The following is an 18,669-nucleotide window of genomic DNA, read 5'->3' as shown; positions in this document are numbered from 1 at the left end:
AGGGTCTCACAAGATCATCAACAACAGATTTTTGTTCTTTTTAGTGTTTGCTTATCATTTTTCTTATCCTTTCTTGATTCTGCGCCTGCCTATTTATTTGTTATACGGATAACCATCTAGGTTAGAGCTGGGATGAAGGAGTGTCATGCATTTTACATTTGTATTTGATGGAGTCTCTGTAGCTAGACAAATAGCTAGTGGACTGAGCATCCTTTATGTGCTTGGCAATCCAATACTACAGATACACGCAGCACGGATGGCCGTGGCTTGCAGTGATATGGCTAAAGCAATACCCAGGAAATGGGACAGGTCCATCTTGCTGTGCCTGCCTGTTAGCTGCAGTTCCCTCATAAAGGGTTATAACCAAGTATTTGGTTCAAGTGTTGTGCTGAAGCAGCCAAAATGACTTTGGGATGCAATGTAGGTAGATGCCCAGTTTGCCCATCCTAGATTTCAACATTTCCCGGATCTTCCTAGGCATAATATTCCATAGCCATATGCAGGTTAGCTATCTCTACATCCACTTACCACTCGGTATCATGACTCTTGTAATTGTGATAATACTATGAGCTGATCAGTGGTGGCTGTCAATAAGGGCAGGAGGAACTGTGCGTGAGGCATCCTAGAGAGACCCCCGGGGCTGCGGGGGTCTCCTCATGTGTTGCCACACTCTGGAGCCATGTCACGGGAATACACAAGCAAATAGACAGGGTTAGCGGAGTGCTCGGTCCGCTAACCTCATATAAGGAGAAGGCTCCTTAAGCGGGTTACCCGCTTTGAGGCCAATGGGCTCGCTTGCAAGCCCAGGGGTTCTCAAGCTCACCAGAAAGCAGGCTAGGGTATCTTAGCCTGCTTTTTGGCGATCGTGAGAATCGCCTCAGTATGTTCCTGCCCCACCATGTAGAATAGGTCATGAGAACCCATGAAAAGTCCACAGTCTCTGGATGGCAGCACACCAGACTGACATTTACGATGTACTGGTAATCTAAGTTTTGAACTTGGCTTACCAATCACAGGTAAATGTTGGGTTGGTGCAAACCCCAACCAGAAATAGCTGACTTTTTCCAGGTCCTCATGACACACTCTGTGGGAATGCGCACACAGTTGGAATCTACAGATTCCCATTAATCCTACATTACTTTGATCATGGGAACTGGTCCGTTGTGTTGTCTCTGTGTTTGCTAACTCCTATATCTCCTCCTACTTGCCCAAACATAATTTAGGAAGATACTCATTTCGTCAGCTGTCTGTCCACAGATGCTTCCAAATGGCATTAATAAACAAGGAGCTTGTGCACACAGAAGCCTGCCTCCCCGCACATGATTGCCCTCCCTCATTTGCTCTGCTGCTCACCATGGCACACGAGCAGCACTGCTGCAGAGCAGGGAGCCAGAGGAGGAAGTCTTCCAGCATCCCTCAATGCACAGTTCCAGGAGCACGGTGCATTGAGGGATCCTCCCTCAGCCATGTGCTTTAACTGCCTGGCTTGGTGTGTTCTCCCCCTTAACCCTGGTTAAAGGCTGGGCTAAAATGTTGGGTTAGGCAGGGTGGAAGCACCAGGATTGGGAGTGATCCTGGCACTCCAGATGAGCAGCCTATCCCAAGCTGGGCTGTGGCCTAGCCTGGGTTAGACTGTCCATGATCATAGCCTAAGGGACACGCTGCACCTGCATGGGCCTGTTTTTATCTATTTAATTGCCGTTCAGTCCAAATGTACCCTAGTACAATGTTGGATAACGAACAATGAATAATAATAAAATTCATTAACATCCATTCATTAACTTAGTTTCTTAAAAACATCTGATGTCAGTTAAGTGGCCTTTATATGAATCAGCTCCAGTCGCAGCTGGTGGGCATTGGAGGTGGCGGGGGGCGGGGGCAGAACCCAGTCACTAAGGCAGGGACCCACCACCACCACCACCACCTTTCCTCCACATCAGTTGGCTAGAGTATTTACCCAAGCCTGCCAGCATGGAGGAAAACAGAAAGCGGAGAGCAGAAAAGCAGGAGCAAAAGTAGAAAAAATAAAGGTTGGGGGGGGGAGAGGCAGAAAGAAGAAAATGGGAAGCTATAGATTCCCATTAATCCTGCATTACTTTGATTGTGAGAAGCAGCCTTCTTTTTCCAGAAGAACTCACGGATCTCAGCTGTTTACAGATCTACAATACACACTGTTCTGTTTCTAAGTATGCAAGGTAACTCCCATGTTTATGAAAACATGCAATATGAAGCTGGTGACCTAGCATAAAAGGGCTGAGGGAAAGAAAAATAGGTCTTTCATCCTATTATATTCTGTGATCAGCACAGTGGGAATCCTTTGAGCTGTGGAAGGTAAAGTCCACATTCCCTTAAAAGTTATAGCCACATCAATACAGCAGTAAAAGAATTGCAGTAGTTTAGCTAAGGACAGACTTCACTAGCTCAAGCCAACTGAGACAATTTTAGATTTTTACCCATAATTCCTTATATTATAGTATAACTCTTTATAATTTAATAAGTTTCCACACTGTTGTGACACCTGACAGGCAGCGCTTATGTTGGTGGGTGAACCAAGATATGAACAATGCATTGTTGACTGTAACGAATACCTGTCAATTTCAGAGTGACAATTTCTACTTATGTTAACTTGCAAAAGAAAAGGTAAAACACCCTTTCCCATGGTATTTTGTAAAGAAATGAGGAAACATTTGATATGTGCTTTTACAGCTAGAACAAAACCTAAAGCTTTAGCTCAACATGATAAAAGGAAATAAAAGAATGGAGGAAAATTAACATGTGACCTGATTGACAGTTACTATATAAAACACTGTACATGTATATATGGTACTCACTAGTAATGTCAGCTGATCTGCATACACATTCCTGCTGCTACTGGAAACTTCTCACAAGGCCAATTCAAAGGCATGAAAGGGCAGTGGAATCCCCACAGAGAGAAGAGCAGGTCTTGTGGCAGCAAGCATGACTCATCCCCTTAGCTAAGCAGGGTCTGCCCTGGTTGCATATTAATGGGAGACTGTAAGATATTCACCTTAGGGGATGGAGCCACTCTGGGAAGAGCAGAAGTTTTCAAGTTCCCTCCCTGGCTTCACTGAGCGAGGGTCCTGCCTGCAATCTTTGAGAAGCCGCTGCCAGTCTGTGAAGACAATACTGAGCTGGATAGACCAATGGTTTGACTCAGTATATAGCAGCTTCCTATGTTCCAAGATATGGTTGAGCCTGTAGTGTCCTAGTGTGTTGCCCCCTCTTTTGAGATGAATATTGTATCCTGAGTTTAAACTGTTAGAAGTTACAAATATTTATATGCCACCTTTCAACAAAAATTCTCTAAGCGGTTTACACAAAAAAAAGAATAAGAAGAATACTTGACCCCAAAGGGCTCACAGTCTAAAAAGAAACACAAAGGAGATGCCAGCAACAGGGATGCTGTGCTGGCATTGGAGAGGGACAGTTGCTCTCCCCTTCTGAATATGAGTCACCACTTTAAAAGGTGCCTCTTTGCCCACTTAAAGGTTAAAACATACAATTTTTGTCCTATCCACATAACATTCCTTGTTGTATGTATGTATGTATCTCTATGTGAACCACTTTCGGAACTTTTGTTGAAAAGTGGTATATAAATATTCCTTGTTGTCGTTCGTCATCATCTCTCCGTGAAGAATGAGTAGTTGAAAACAGCCCCACAGTGCTCTCCACAGACCCCTGTTGCATATAAGGCCACAGCAAGATCAGACAAGCACAACACGACAGAGGACAACGAAGGAAATCCAGAAGACTCAAACCAGGTTCCCCACGTAGACCGTTCTCTAGAAAACACTTCCATCCCAGACTTCACCTACACAAATATGGCATTAAGATTTTGAATATGAATGTGATTGGATCAATTGAGCTCCTGATTCAGATTCAAAATATATTTCAACAGTTTGATATTATGGTTATGATCCAGTCCAGTGCTCCACTTGGATGTGAGGGGGAGAGCCTAGAGGGGTTGGTGGTGGAGGATGGAGCCACTATGAGAAGAGCAGAAGGTTCCAAGTTCCCTCCCTGGCATCTCCAAAAAAATGGCTGAGAGGGACTCCTGCCTGCAGTCTTGGAGAAGCCACTGCCTGTCTGGGTAGACAATACTGAGCTAGATGGACCAATGGTCCAACTCAGTATATGGCAGCTTCCTATGTTCCTATGAATCCTACAAGTAGAGCAGCTTGTGTGGTAGAGGGGTGGGGGAGGATCAGTAATTCAGGGCTACCCATCTGCAGCCTTCCAGCTGACTATAGTTCCCAGCATTAGGGATGTGCAAACAGGATTGACGTCGAGCCGGTTCAGTTCAACGGTCCGGGGTTGAACCGAACCACCCCCTGTTTGATCCGACCCCGGACCGAACACTCCCTGACTGTTCGGGGGTTCGCGGACTGTTTGGTTTTGTTTTCTTTTTAACTAAAGAAACCCTCTGGGGGAGTTGTTGGAGGCAGAGGGGTGTGTGGGTGGGTCCGCAGAAGTTCCCCCTCCCCCACCAGCCTCAATGCAGCCCAAACTGGCCCATTCGGCCGGCTCTTCAGCCCATTCAGGCCTTAATTGGCCTCTGAGAAATACAAACATATAATTTTTTTAAAGGGTCCACGAACGCCCCCACCCAGACCGGACCACGGCATGGGTTTTAAGGGGGTGCCGGACTGAACTGGCCCGGTCAGTCTGGCACTGGGCCAGTTGGTTCCGGGCCAGCTGGTTCCCTACGCATCCCTACCCAGCATCCCCAGCCACAGTGGCCAATAAACAGGGATGATGGGAGTAGTAGGCCAACATCTGCAGGTGGCCTGAAGTTGAGCAGCCCTGGATTAGATAGTCCCATTTGGGAACATTCTACAATGTTGTTATAAAGCAGAGCTGCACAAAATCGGTCCTCCTGCAGAAGATGGACTATAACTCCCATCATCCCTGACTATTGGCCATTGTGGTTAGGGATGATGGGAGTTGTACTCCAACAACAGCTGGAGGGCAGCCTGGTTATAAAGGTTGAATCCAGCTCAACCTTTAGTTTGTGTAGCTTCATTTCATTTGTCATGTTATATCAGTCATACAGAATTTTACATTTTTACTAACCGCACTCTCAGAATTTCATGGTAGCAATGAACTCTTGGGCAAAACACTAGTTAGTCTTTCCTCTTTCTGGAGATTAACGGATGAACAGATAAAGTGGAATGCAATCCCACTTCAGTAATACATTTTCTTCAAGACATCACTTTCCCATTTAATACCCTCAGCAATTGAGAAAACGGACATCATTAAAGGCACTGTAGACAAATTGAGACAGAAAAATTGTATCTGGCTTTTAAAAGCATATGTCTTTAAACTGAAAGAGATCAATTACAAGAGCTATAAACATTTAAATCATTTCTCTGAACGTATATGCTGTGAATCTTTCCAATAGAATATTCTCCAATAGCAGCAGATTTCCTTAATAGCTTTGCAGTTCCCCGTTCATTTCAAAGGACTGCTTTTTTTATATGAACATAAGTTTCTATTACATTTTAGAATACTGAGAGAGATGCTTGAAAGACTTACCTAGGGAATGACTTCTGTTACTTTCCCACTGTTTCTTTGCTCCCTTGGAAATGTGGCAATAAGATGTATCCACGTAAAGGCAGTGCATTTAATTTGGAGAAAGAACAAAATCATTTACATACAAGAGCATTGATTCATGTGCTATATCTTCACCATACATCCTGTCTTCTAGAACCTCTTGTTCAAGAAAACTAGATGTGCAAAAGAAGATAGTGTACATTTAAAACAAAGTTGTACAAATTCATGGGTACCATGGGCTTCCTTTGACATTGAATTCACTTTGCATCTCAACTAACCAGACTGCCTTAGATGGGCGCTTTCCAGATTAGACCCTGCAACAGGGTCACAACGAATCTCTGAAGTGTGCTTCCACACTTCTTGTGTTGTGACACCGCAGTCCCTATGCTGACAGCAGGGTGCTATTCATATTTCCAATGCCTTGTTTGAATTTAATCGCTGTGATATAGTGCTATAATGTTGTATGTCCAGCATAAAAAGGTTGCTGTTTTTTCGGGTTGTTAGTTTCTGTGAGACTGCTCCCCCCTGCTGGGTGCTTTGATATTTACACTTTGAATGCGATTGCCTGAACAGAAGCATTTTGCCGCTGTTGAGCAGCTAAGCTGGAAAGGGCCCGGGAGTCAGAGGACTGGTCCACCCAGGTCAATATTCTCTACACTGACTTGCATCAGCTTTCGTGAATTTTAGGCAGGGATCTTTCCCAGCCCTACCTCATGATGCCAGAGATTGAATTTGGGACCTTCTGCATACAAAGCGTGTGCTATATCACTGAGATATGTTGTGAGCTTGCTCTATGTTGCACTGAACAGCTTGGTTTTATGTTCAGAATTGGTCTGATTAAACTCTGGAAAATATGTAATAGGAATGTTTAAAACTCTGCAGGTTGATCATAACCTATTCCAGTAAAAACATCAAAAGCAGATCAGTGCCAAGAGTGAAAAGTGGAGCTTTTTTTTTTTTAATGAAAGATACAGCTTATAAACATGTGTGACTTGAGATGACACAGAGCATTATCTTATTGTATAATGGCAGCATCCAGGTTAAGTTAAGTCACAACAAATTCCCATTTAAATTAATGGAACATAAGTCAGTCATGACAGTCTTATCTCACTGATTTCAATGGTGCATTGCCATGATTAACTAGATTATGATTAAATTAGCTGCCCTGTAGTACTAGATCATTTCAAAAAAAATTCTCAAGTTCTCTTTCTGGGCTATCATAATACATTCGGTAGTGGTTGATAACTGGTCATTATATTCTAGATTAAGTGGTGATATGCTAACAACAAAGATCCTGTCTGGTTTTGCAGGAATGAAATATGATGGGTTGAAAAACAATGAGTTAAATCTCAGTATAGGGATGTGCATGAATCACGCTTCGTGCACAGATTCAAAGGGGCACCTTTAAGTGAGGAGAGCAGGTCCAGACCTGCTCCTCCCCTGCTCGCAGCGGCTTCCTGCTGCGGCATTGCACTCTCCAGCACTGCTCATGCAGCGGCGGCACACACATGGCCACCTTGCATGCACAAGGGGTGCTGAGGAGCGCATGAGGGGTGTTGGGGAGTGCAACGCCGCAGCAGGAAACTGTGGCAAATGGCAGAGGAGCAGGTACGGGCCTACTCTCTTCGCTCTTAAAGGTGTGTCCCAACTCCCCTTAAAATCTGTGCACAAATTGTGATTCAAGCACATCCTTGGAGAGGAGAGCTACCTTGTGGTAGCAAGCATGACTTGTCCCCTTAGCTAAGCAGGGTCCACCCTAGCTGTATATGAATGGGAGACTAGAAGTGTGAGCACTGTAAGAGATTCCCCTCAGGGGATGGAGCCGCTTTGGGAAGAGCAGAAGGTTCCAAGTTCCCTCCCTGGCTTCTCCAAGATAGGGCTGAGAGAGATTCTTGCCTGCAACCCTGGAGAAGCTGCTGCCAGTCTGTGAAGACTAGGGGTGTGTCCGAACCGGTCCGGAGGCCATTCTAAAGGCCTCCAAACTCTCCAGACCGGTTCGGACGTGGCCGGTTCGGGTCTGGGTGGGGGGTCTTTCTTTAAGGGCGGGGAGGGCTTACTTACCCCTCCCGCCTCTTTGCCCCCTCCAGCGCCCGTATATTAACGAGTAATTGGGGCGCTGGAAACCAGCCGCCCCCCCCCGCAAGCGGATTAGGGCTAAAGCTACTGCTGCCCCCATCGCCCGCCCGCCCGCCCTCCCAGCTGCCCGGCCCAAGTCCTCACCAGATGCTGATTTAAAAATAGAGAGGAGCTCACAAACAGAGCTCCTCTCTCGGCAAAATCCCAGACGCTACTGAGGCTTTGCGCGGCGCGCGCGTGCCGCAAAGGACGTCTGGGAGTTCCGGCAGAGGCCCGGTCTACCCGCCGGGACGAGGCCGGGTAGACCGGGCCTCCGGCAATCGGAGGCCCGGTCTACCCGGCCTCGTCCCGGCGGGTAGACCGGGCCTCTGCCGGAACTCCCAGATGTTCTTTGCGGCGCGCGCACGCCACGCAAAGCCTCAGTAGTGTCTGGGATTTTGCCGAGAGAGGAGCTCTGTTTGTGAGCTCCTCTCTATTTTTAAATCAGCATCTGGTGAGGACTTGGGCCGGGCAGCTGGGAGGGCGGGTGGGCGGGCAACGGGGGCAGCAGTAGCCTTAGCCCTAATCCGCTCGCAGGGGGGGCGGCGGGGGGGGCGGTTTCCAGCGCCCCAATTACTCATAAATATACGGGTGCTGGAGGGAGCAAAGAGGCGGGAGGGGTAAGCAAGCCCTCCCCGCCCTAAAAGAAAGGCCCCCCTTCGGTGCCGGTCCAGACTGCTCCGGACCGTGCACATCCCTAGTGAAGACAATACTGAGCTAGATAGACCAATGGTCTGACTCAGTATATGGCAGCTTCCTATGTTCCTATCCCTATCTCAATAACAATGACATCAATTCCTCACAATGTGTTTGCCACCCAAGTTTCTTTTCTCAAATTCTCACTGATCTGGTAACCCCTGCTAATTGAGCAAAGAGGCAGCTTTCAAAGAGGCGATTCTTTTAATTTTAGCAAGGGGAGAGCAATTGGCCCTATCCAACCCCAGCACAGCATCCCTCCAGTGGCAGTTGTTGGTGTTTATGTTATATTTATTTTATATTTCTTTTTTATATATGATCGTGAGCCCCTTGATGACAGGAAACCATCTTATTTCTTTATTTTTCTGTGTAAACCACTTTGGAAACTTTGTTGAAAAGGGGTATGTAAATAGTAATAGTATTCATATTATTAGTAAATAATTGTAAATAGTGGCAGCTGGTGGCAACTGGGCCTTGAGTCAGCAGTGAAGCTAAGTACCTAACTGCTCTATCTGATCCAGATTACAAATCATACCCAGCTCTTGGGTAAAAGTGGGATAATTACCTCCCCATCTCCATAACAAAGAGTCTAATTGTGGATCTGTGGAATTACAATGTTTTTCTCCCTGCCCATGTGTAATGGAGCATATGTCTGTGAAAGTGAGCGAGAGATATTGGGTTGAAATATTCAATCAACTTTTTCCTTTTGTGTTTCTGACTCTTTCAAAATGGATACAGTCCAGGCTCTGGACACTGGTCTGACTTGAAAAGTGTCTCTCAATTGACAGTATTTCTCCCCTCTATCTTACATCATGAAGTGATGATTTTCACACATTCTTTTCACACACCAGTGCTCTCCATTATAGTGCCAGCATGACAAAGATTGCCTAAAGGGTTTAGAACAGTTTACGTAATTATTTTGTGATTCATACATACCCAGAAATATTTGGAATTGTCTCGCTGATTGAAGAAAAGCTGATGAATTTGCCAAAAGTCAGGCTTGAAGGTGTTGGTGCCAATAATAATGCTGTTCTCTATGTATGGAGAAGTGCAAACATGGTAATTAAATGAATGTATCATATATATATATATATATATATATATATATATATATATATATATATATATATACACACACACACACACACACACATTTGCATGCTTAAACATAGAGCTGATTTTTTCAAACACTGCCTTTTGAGATGGTAAAATAATCATGAGCAGCATTTACTATATCAGTGTCATATGGAAAATGTTTAAGTTGGCGCCCTCCCATTTAATGACATCTGGTATTTTTCATGCCAAAAGAAAGTGTTAAGGGCCACTTGAAATAAGAGAAAGTTCTTACACATAAACATTTGCAAGTGAAAGATACCAATCATCAGAGGCAAACATAGCCATGTGTGAATCCACTTTCAGTGTCCATTGATTACACACTGGTGTGTCATGAGTATAGTTTAAAAGAATCCATGCAGAGTTTAGCATGTGATGGAATGGCTGGCTGGCTGGCTGGCTGGCTGCTTCACCACGGTCTCTACTCGTAATTTAGCCCACATTAACCAAGTAATTGCAGAGCTGCCACCCAAAGGTTGCTGAGCAATAGCACAGTAAATGTGGGTGAAACTGCAAATTGGGTACACCCAGGAAGCAATTGCATGGCCATGTCACCATGGGCAGTCATTTTGTAGAGCCACTGAGCCCACCAAGTTGCTTTCAGCCTAATGCTTTTTCTTGAAACACCCATTTGGTTGGATGGGTGGCTCGGTTAAAGCATTCCCAAACCAAGCAGGCACATGTATTGATGTGGATGAGGAAAGGACTTCTCCTTTTGCCAAATGAAACAGTTCTGAGAGCATAAGGAAAAGTAAGGGAGAGAATAATTTTTAAAAAGCTAATTTCATAGACACCAGAAATGGAATGAAGTGGTTGCTGTGTTTCCTCTTGTGACGTACACCCTGGATGTTCATATCCATCGAAATGCTAACTTTATAACAAAACTAGTCAAAACCAAACTAGATTTACACATTGCTTCACTTGAGCTCAGCTATCCCATCGGATAGTTCCGTGCTATGAACCCCATGAAAACTGGCAAAGCTTTCTGCTCAGAATCAGAAAGTTAACAGAGCTCATGCACTATAAAGTGCACTATACCCACAGAACTCAGGTTGCAGAACATCAGAGAGTTTACTCAGGTTCCAGCATCCTCCTGCACTTAATGCAAACACAGCACATGGATTCCAGGAAGGGGACACAGTTGTGGCTCCAAGCAAATGCCTTTACCTCATCGACTGTTTCCCCTCGATCAGTAATGTAAGACCAGGCAGGACTGTAGGGCTGATGCCAGTTTTCAAGGTAACTGAGGTAAGGGTTTGTGTTTCAATCTGGCTGCATATCTTAATTTCCATAGGCCAATTAAACATTGTTGCATGGCATTCTGACACCATAATGCCTTTTCCATAAAGCTGGATTGCCATTGCTGTCAAACCACTGAGGCCCAGTCTCATGAATGGAGAATGAGCACTGCAGCATGTCCCCACCCAAAAATCTGTACAATGTGACCAAATCTCACTTTCATTGTCATACATTAGCTGTACTGCGAAGGCTGGCAGTGCTCACAGTTATTATTGCTAGCTATTTACCTAAGAGGGGAACTTCTCTCCTTCATCCCTCTATGACAAAGAAACCTTTATTAGCATGACTTTGCTCATCATGTGCTCATCGTGCATCCACCTCTTCAGGCTGGGAATCTGCAACCTTAATCACAACTGATATTTAAAACAAAAAGTGCAATTTAAGTGGTGTTTAATAACAGGTTTTATTCCTATAATCTTTCCACCGTGTGCCTGTTCTCCATCTGTTGAATGCATTTGGATGAGTGGAAAAAATAACCATTGTTTGGTAGACTAAGGGGGGGGGAAACAACAACTATCATGCACCGTGATCCAAAGTGCCTCATGCTGTGTTCTGCATGCACATGGGGGTTTTCCAGTTCCCCCTTCTTACTAAAGTCCCTTGTGCTCCTCAGTAAAACACACCCATAGATCTGGAAAAGCACCCCATGAAGTTTAACCAGCTGCCACCAGGACAAAAAATCAGCTATGTCTGCCACATACATCGGCCTCTGTAAACCCTAAACATTATTAGTTTAAATGAAAACTGCCTTTGGGTTATCAAATAAGCATAACTTGTTCAAGCTGGGATGGAGTGAGAAGTAAAAAATAAAAGCTCCTCTATCCATTAAAATGGCTACAACTTCTTCGATCCCCTACAATCTGTTGATTTTCATTGAAGGAGTAAAGATTCTCCAAAACCATTCTACAAGCCAGACTACCTCTTTCTTCAAGGCTGACTTAGGTAGCTGCTTTGCTGGGGTGAGTAATGGGGGTTTCTAAAATTATGTGCCGCTCTATAGCATTTCAAAGGATGTGGGGAATCACTTCCTTCCAGGCATGGGACTAAGCTCTTTTTTAAATATTGAAGGATATTGAATAACGAATATTGAAGAGAGCTGGTCTTGCAGTAGCAAGCATGACTTGTCCCCTTAGCTAAGCAGGGTCTGCCCTGGTTGCATATGAAAGGGAGACTAGAAGTGTGAGCACTGTAAGATATTTCCCCTTAGAGGATGGAGCTGCTCTGGGAAGAGCATCTGGGTGCCAAGTTTCCTCCCTGGCATCTCCAAGATAGGGCTGAGAGAGATTCCTGCCTGCAGCCTTGGAGAAGCCGCTGCCAATCTATGTAGACAATATTGAGCGAGTTGGACCTATAGTTTGACTCAGTATATGGCAGCTTCCTATGTTCCTATGGAATTTTGGTGGTGGTGAATGTGTCCCTTTGGCTCCATCTTTTCCATTGGCTACACTCCTAAGGATTACAGGCTCTTGCAGGACTTTTAAAGCTTGTGCTGGAGAGGTTTCTGGGGGATTGTGCACTTAATGATGAATTAGAATTTCATCACCATGACCTAAATCAGTACTTCCTCACACCTGTTTATCTTTGGCTGTCACTTTACCAATAAATAAAAGAATGCGGCTCCCAGCCTCATCCTGAAAAGGTAGGATAGACAAAAGAAAAGCAGGAAGTGCCAAGACCTCCAGTGGGATCACTTAGCATGTTGGCACATTTTTGTTTGCTCCATACCACACCCATATTCCGGCAGAGCTGTACCTCATCTACGAACTCCATTGGATTTCTAGCTTAGCTTCCTTGGGAAACAAGCAAACGCCCTTTTTTCAGAAGCAACTTGCGTCCAATTCTTGCTTTCCGCTTGGGAGGAGGAGTGTATTTTGCAGGACACATAGTGGGACCCAACTTCTCAAACTATCCGATGCAACTCAAGAAACGTATGTGCAGCTGACATCCTCCATATGGCTGGGCAGATTCATGAGCTGAATCACAGCTGTGATAAGTGCATTCAAAAGATTATTAATAAGGGAGGGATTTAGAACAATGCTGTCTATAGTTACACTGCTTTCATTGTCAACAACACAAGGTTGCTGTACTGGGATAAATCTTCTGAAAACGGGCACTTGTCTATTAGTCAGGGCTTTGTTGCAGGGTGTTGCTGTTTTTCCCCCTCCCCATAATCCTTATTTGGCTGGTAGCCTGGCTCTGGATCAAAACAAGAGGCAGCAAGTGAAAAGGAAAAAGGACTTGGGAACCATTTCAAAGCCTAAATGCAGGTAGTTATATCTTGGAACTGTACAAGGTAAATATGGCCTAAATCACCTGCTTTAGAAAGATAAGTCCTTTGAGTTCTCTAAGCTAAATGTACACCAGTGAAATTTGATTGAAAGCGTTGTGATGTGAAGACTGAAAATCACAAGGAGAAGGCAGTAGCATTTAATCTTCTGCTGGATGACAATTCAAGATAGACTGATAGAGATACCTGCTGCCTGATAAACCAGTCAATACTGCAGATGGAAGATATTCACTAACAGCAGGCACTGCAAAGGCAGGCAGAGAGAGTGGCTGGGGCTGGTGGTGGATCCCGGAGTGTCTTTATTGTCATTCTGTTCTCAGCTCTGCAGTAAGCAAGTCAAGGTCTGTATTTCACTGCTCTCCTTGAAGGCTGCACTCCAGCAAGCAACATTACCCCCACACAAGGGACTGATGCATGCCTGGGATTGGGTTTTCTTTTCCTGAACTTACACCATTGCCGTGCCCAAAGGTAACCCTGCTTTTTAAACCAGATGAGCAATTGCAAAAGCATTTTGGAATGTGTGCCGTGTTTGGAAATGGAAGTTCTACACATAGGGGTAACCAACAGACTGTGGGAAATTTGGATTTTGGCTGTCTCGGAAACTGGTTGCTGCTGGGTGGAGAGCAGATTTCCATGCCCTCTTTCCCCCCACCTCTGTTTATTTATTAAAAACTTGTTTGTCTTGTGTGTGCATGCTTACTGGCCAAGGGAAGCAAATGTGCATACAGGAATGACACCAGTCTGCTCATGAGAATTGTAAAGGGAGGCAGTGAATGGCCACACTCAATGTCCTTCAAAGTGTGGCTGGCTGCCAGGTTTGTTCATTTGAGGCAGCGCCACATGCCCCACAACGGGGTGAGGGGCAGTATTACAGTGGTCACCGTGCTGGTGATGAGGATGGCAGAGGGAGGGAGGAGCTGCATTGACTGGTTCACTCGCACCACGATTCTGGCAAGGCAGGCCCACCATCATCTCCAACCTGGGCCAGCCCCTTTCCAAAAGGTGAACCCACCACTGCTGGGCATCTACCAGCTCTGCTTACCTGTGGCAACACCTAGTAATATGTGCCGAAGCAGCAGAGAAGTGTGAGTCAGATAGTCCAATCAGCAAGTACAAGTGACACAGCTGCCAGTAAACAGGTAACACAGATGAAGGCCAGGTTTGGCCATGTGTGGGTAACTGTGTATATACCTGTGTGAGTGATGAAGGCAGACAGACAGAGAATCTTGTTCGCTCATGTGAATCAAGTGACACAAAATGGATGTGTGTTTCATACATACTTCATTTCTTGACTATATGCTGTATAGTATGATGATCAGTAGTCTATTGCTTGGCTTGCTTTCGTGGGTTATCTGATCCACATGTAGGCTCATTATTGCTTCTGACTGCTGCACAAGTATCCAATTGTAGAAAATATCAACGTTGGCTAAATTACCCAGTTTTGTGTACAGGATATCATTTTTGTGTGACATTAAAAAATGACATTTTTATGTCATTTCATATACAAACATGTCCTGACAAGTTCCAGAGACTTCTGAAAACTGAAGATTTTTAACAAATGTTTAGCCTCTTCCCTTTCCCCCAAACCCCCATAGGATCCTAGGGGGGGTTGGGGAAAAGGTTAAACATTTGTTTAAAATTGTCCACTTGCCCATTTCTTTTGTGGGTGGGGTGGTAGGTAGCACCCATCATGTCCTACCACATAACCCACTTTGGTGTCCCTAGGAGCTACCGATAGGGAATAATGTGGTGTTTCGAGTTTCCCCATTGTTCTCTATGGCCGAAACACTCGAAATGTTTTTGAGTTTGTTGAGTTGAAACTGCCGGCTCAACCACTATTTTGACAGAATGTTTCAGCCATTTGTGTTTCATTTCAAGCTCAAAACAGAACATAAAATCTGTTTTGTGCACCTTCCTAATGAAATTCCAGTCTGGTGAGCCAATGTCCTTTTGAAACCATAGGGCTATATGCACAAACTGCGTTCTTTTAAATGATTTCAGTGGGACTTAGGCATGCCTAGCTTTCTCTGATTACACCCACAGTATTGAAATAACTTGAAGCAAAATCAGAGGCAATTGCTTTCACAAAATGTTTAGGATCAAAGTACCAGACATGGAAACTGAGTCACAACATTCAGTTGCTTGCAGTGTGTTAATCATAATGACTAATGTCAGCTAATAGTAGTTTGCTTTTCAAATTTTCATAAACTATTCTTTTTTACATGAAAAAGAGCACAATCCAGTTAGAGTTAGACATATACGTCTTATTGATTTAAATGAGAATGAGATAAGCACATGCTTAACTGTCTTCCCATTGAAACATATACGATTTAAAAGAGCTTAACTTTCCCAGGATCATACCCTGTATGTTTTGTAACTTGCATTATATATTGTCTCTGACTATGTATGCAGGGCAATGTGAGCACTATATATTGATAATTCATATCATTTATCTGATAGATCAGAAGACATTGTGGTCTGCTGCATAAATTCATATTTTGACACTCTTTAAAAAGTGGATTATTATTGACCCAATAGACTGTAACGGCTCCAAAGAAGCCATTACTGTCTCTTGTGTAAATCCTTCATGGCACATGTTTTATTGACCCTTTGGAGCCATCATGGTCTGTCTTGTCAATCCAGCTGCCATAGATGTGTAGAAAGCCTATGTGCCTAAGCCCTTTATGAAACTGTAATTACGTGATTGATATATATTTCCAAAGTATCCATTCACATTCCCAAGCAATGCTAAAGAGCTATTTCTAATGCATTTAGTTTCTCTTTCCAAAATATCCAAGGTTCAATACTTTTAAAAGGAGTTTTTAAAAACGGAAAATGACGAAATCTTCAGGAAATAAACAGTTGTTACCATAGCAGCCTTCATTTTGGAGTTAAGCATCATTTTGGACAGGTGATACTGTCACGTGGGACAGAAGCTTATGCCTTGAAGATATCAGCCTAGGGAAATTTGCGGGGAAATGTCGGGAAATTGCCAGCCGGGCAAGCAAAGGTTCTAGGAGTAAGGGGGAATCTGATTGGACCCCACCCTAATATAACTGGAACTATTCCTTTCCACCAATTGAACTGGAAAACCCAAACCCCCATTAACTTTGCATTCCTGCTAGGTAGTACTGCCTCATCCATTTATTCCCTCACAACCCTTCACTTAGACTCTTAGCACACATACCCACTACCTTTTGTAACCCAGGAGGCCCCTGTTCATATTCCTCTCCTGCCTTTTGTTTGATTAAACCATGATAGCCTATCTTCTTTTTCCCTAGGAGATGAAACAGGATAATGGCTATACAGTTGCCCCTCACCAACCGCAAGGGTTCTGTTCCTGGAAACCCTCACGGTTGGCAAATTCACAGCTGGCAAGTCATAGGATTACAATATACACAAGGGGTTATGGGAATCGCGAGTGCCCAAGGGCCTAAAATCCACAAAATAAAGTTCAAAAAATAACCTGACCTCTGGAAAAGGTCCCCTGATGCCTGGAACAGATCCCCTGACCCCTGGAAATGACCTTGTGACCCTGGAAATGACCCCCCAACCCCCCAAAATTGCCCCAACCCCCCCAAATTGTCCCCAACCCCCATAAATGACCCCCTGATCCTCATATTGACCCTGTGACCCTGGAAATCAGCCAAAAAACCAGGCTGAAAATTTTAAAAGTATGGCACCAACTCAAATACTCAAGTTGTGGTTGGCAAGAGGGGTGACAGTTGGCGATTGGCAAACCCGCAGTTGGCGATGGACAACTGTACTGTACTATTGCCAGATATGATCACTGTTAGATGAGGGCAGAGAAACAGAACAGAGTTCAAAGCCTTGGCACACTATATGTCTGTCACAAGGTATTCCAGGTCAAGAATAAGGACCACACCTTCTACATGACGCATGGTTTCCTAGTTGTCTCTGGTTTTAGCTACGGGAGAGATGCTGGCACAGCCAAACTTCATGTCAACAGTGTGGGACATCACACACTCTTTCTTTGTATGCCACAACCCCCAGATTTCAACCACTGTACTGCTTTCTTATTTTTTTTACCACAAACTGAAACAAAGGCCAAGTAGTGATAACTTATTTAACTCAATTTCATTACTAGAGATGTGCAAACCAGTTCGATGCTGAACCGATTCGAATTCATACCAGGCCAGTTTGGATGTTTGACCTTGAACTGAATCGAACTCTGTTCAGTCTGAGATCAAAGCAAACCTCTCATGCTGGTTTTGGCCCAGTTCAAAGGTGGTAGGGAACATAAAAATAGGCTAAAATAAAGAATGACTTACCTCCACCAGCGATTGCAGCAGTCTCAGGGGTGCTGCAGTGGCCACAGGGGGTCTCCAGCAGCTCCCCCTCCTCCCACCGGCCTCTACCCTAGTCTCCCAGGACCGGTTTGGCCCATTTGTGAGGAGGTTAGGGCCTCTCCATGTGTGTGGCAACCTTTTTGGAGCCTCCACACATGCACGTGGGCCAATTGCATGACCACACAAATGGCCCACGCGTGTGTGCGGCAGCCCAAAAAATGGCCACAGTGCACACAGAGGACTGAAACTTCCAAAAAAATGGCCAAACCAGTCCCAAGAGACTCAGGGGGAGGCTGGCGGGGGGAGGGAGACCTGCTGGAGACCCCTCCATAGCAGCCACAGCATCCCAGAGGCTGCTGCAGCCCCCGGCAATGGTAAGTCATCCTTTATTGTAGACTATTTTTACATCCACCACCACTCTTGCTACACAAATTTAGAATCCAGTACACTGTTCAGAAATGTTTTCCCACAGAAGCATGGTATATTATGTCTATACAACTCAAATCAGTACTGAATGATGCCAGTAGACAAATTATTTCAGAAATCATACGTCACAAAACAAAGCTTCTTCTCAGAAATTCAAAACAAATTTGAACCAAACTGCTGGTTCTCAAACTGGTTCATTAGAACTGGCCGGCAGTTCATTTTGGGCAGTCAAACCAGGTAGAAGCAGTTTGGTCCAGTTCAACCCAGTCTGAGGGGCTGTGCTTGTAAAGGGGAATCTGGTGATGATAACCAAGAGAACGGCCGTGGAGAGGCCAGTGTCATGACATACACATTTGTAAGAAAAGCTGCAACACTTTCTGTCTGAAAAGTGCAGTTGGGCACTTTTATAGTGCAATAGTGCACTTCTCCTGACTGACTCCCACCTGCTCAGAATAATTGTCAACGGCAGAACTGAAAAGCTTTAATGAAAGGAAATATAGACAAGAAGATTCTCTCTCTCTCTCTCTCTCTCTCTCTCTCTCTCTCTCTCTCTCCCTCACCTTCTCGTTTTGGGTCTCACAGCTGTTTCCCATCACAACTGTGAAAGACACAGCAAAATTGAATGTATCTGTATCACACTTAGTTTCACAGGCGGCTAATAACTTACTTGCCAGCCATGCCTGATTTAATCGGGACAGCCTTGATTTATGGTTGTTTGTTCCCACGTCTGATTTCCTCTGCCAGCTCCATCAACAGGGGATACATACATCCACCTTCTGCTTTCCATGAAGGCTAGAATTTCACTGTGGTGGGCTAGTTAAAGAATGAGGGCAAAAAAGGCATATGCCC

The 18,669-nt window shown here is 44.6% G+C and overlaps 1 long non-coding RNA gene across 1 annotated transcript in view; it reads left to right on the top strand.

Annotated features, from left to right (window-relative positions):
- Window positions 1-18,669, top strand: part of LOC128322253 (uncharacterized) — an 87,244-nt gene that overhangs the window by 52,978 nt on the left and 15,597 nt on the right. The gene's annotated exons all lie outside the window — the stretch shown is intronic.

The sequence above is a fragment of the Hemicordylus capensis genome, chromosome 4 (genome assembly GCF_027244095.1).
Source record: "Hemicordylus capensis ecotype Gifberg chromosome 4, rHemCap1.1.pri, whole genome shotgun sequence".
In the NCBI taxonomy this organism is placed as follows: domain Eukaryota; kingdom Metazoa; phylum Chordata; class Lepidosauria; order Squamata; family Cordylidae; genus Hemicordylus; species Hemicordylus capensis.
This window is presented reverse-complemented; position numbering and strand designations above follow the sequence as displayed.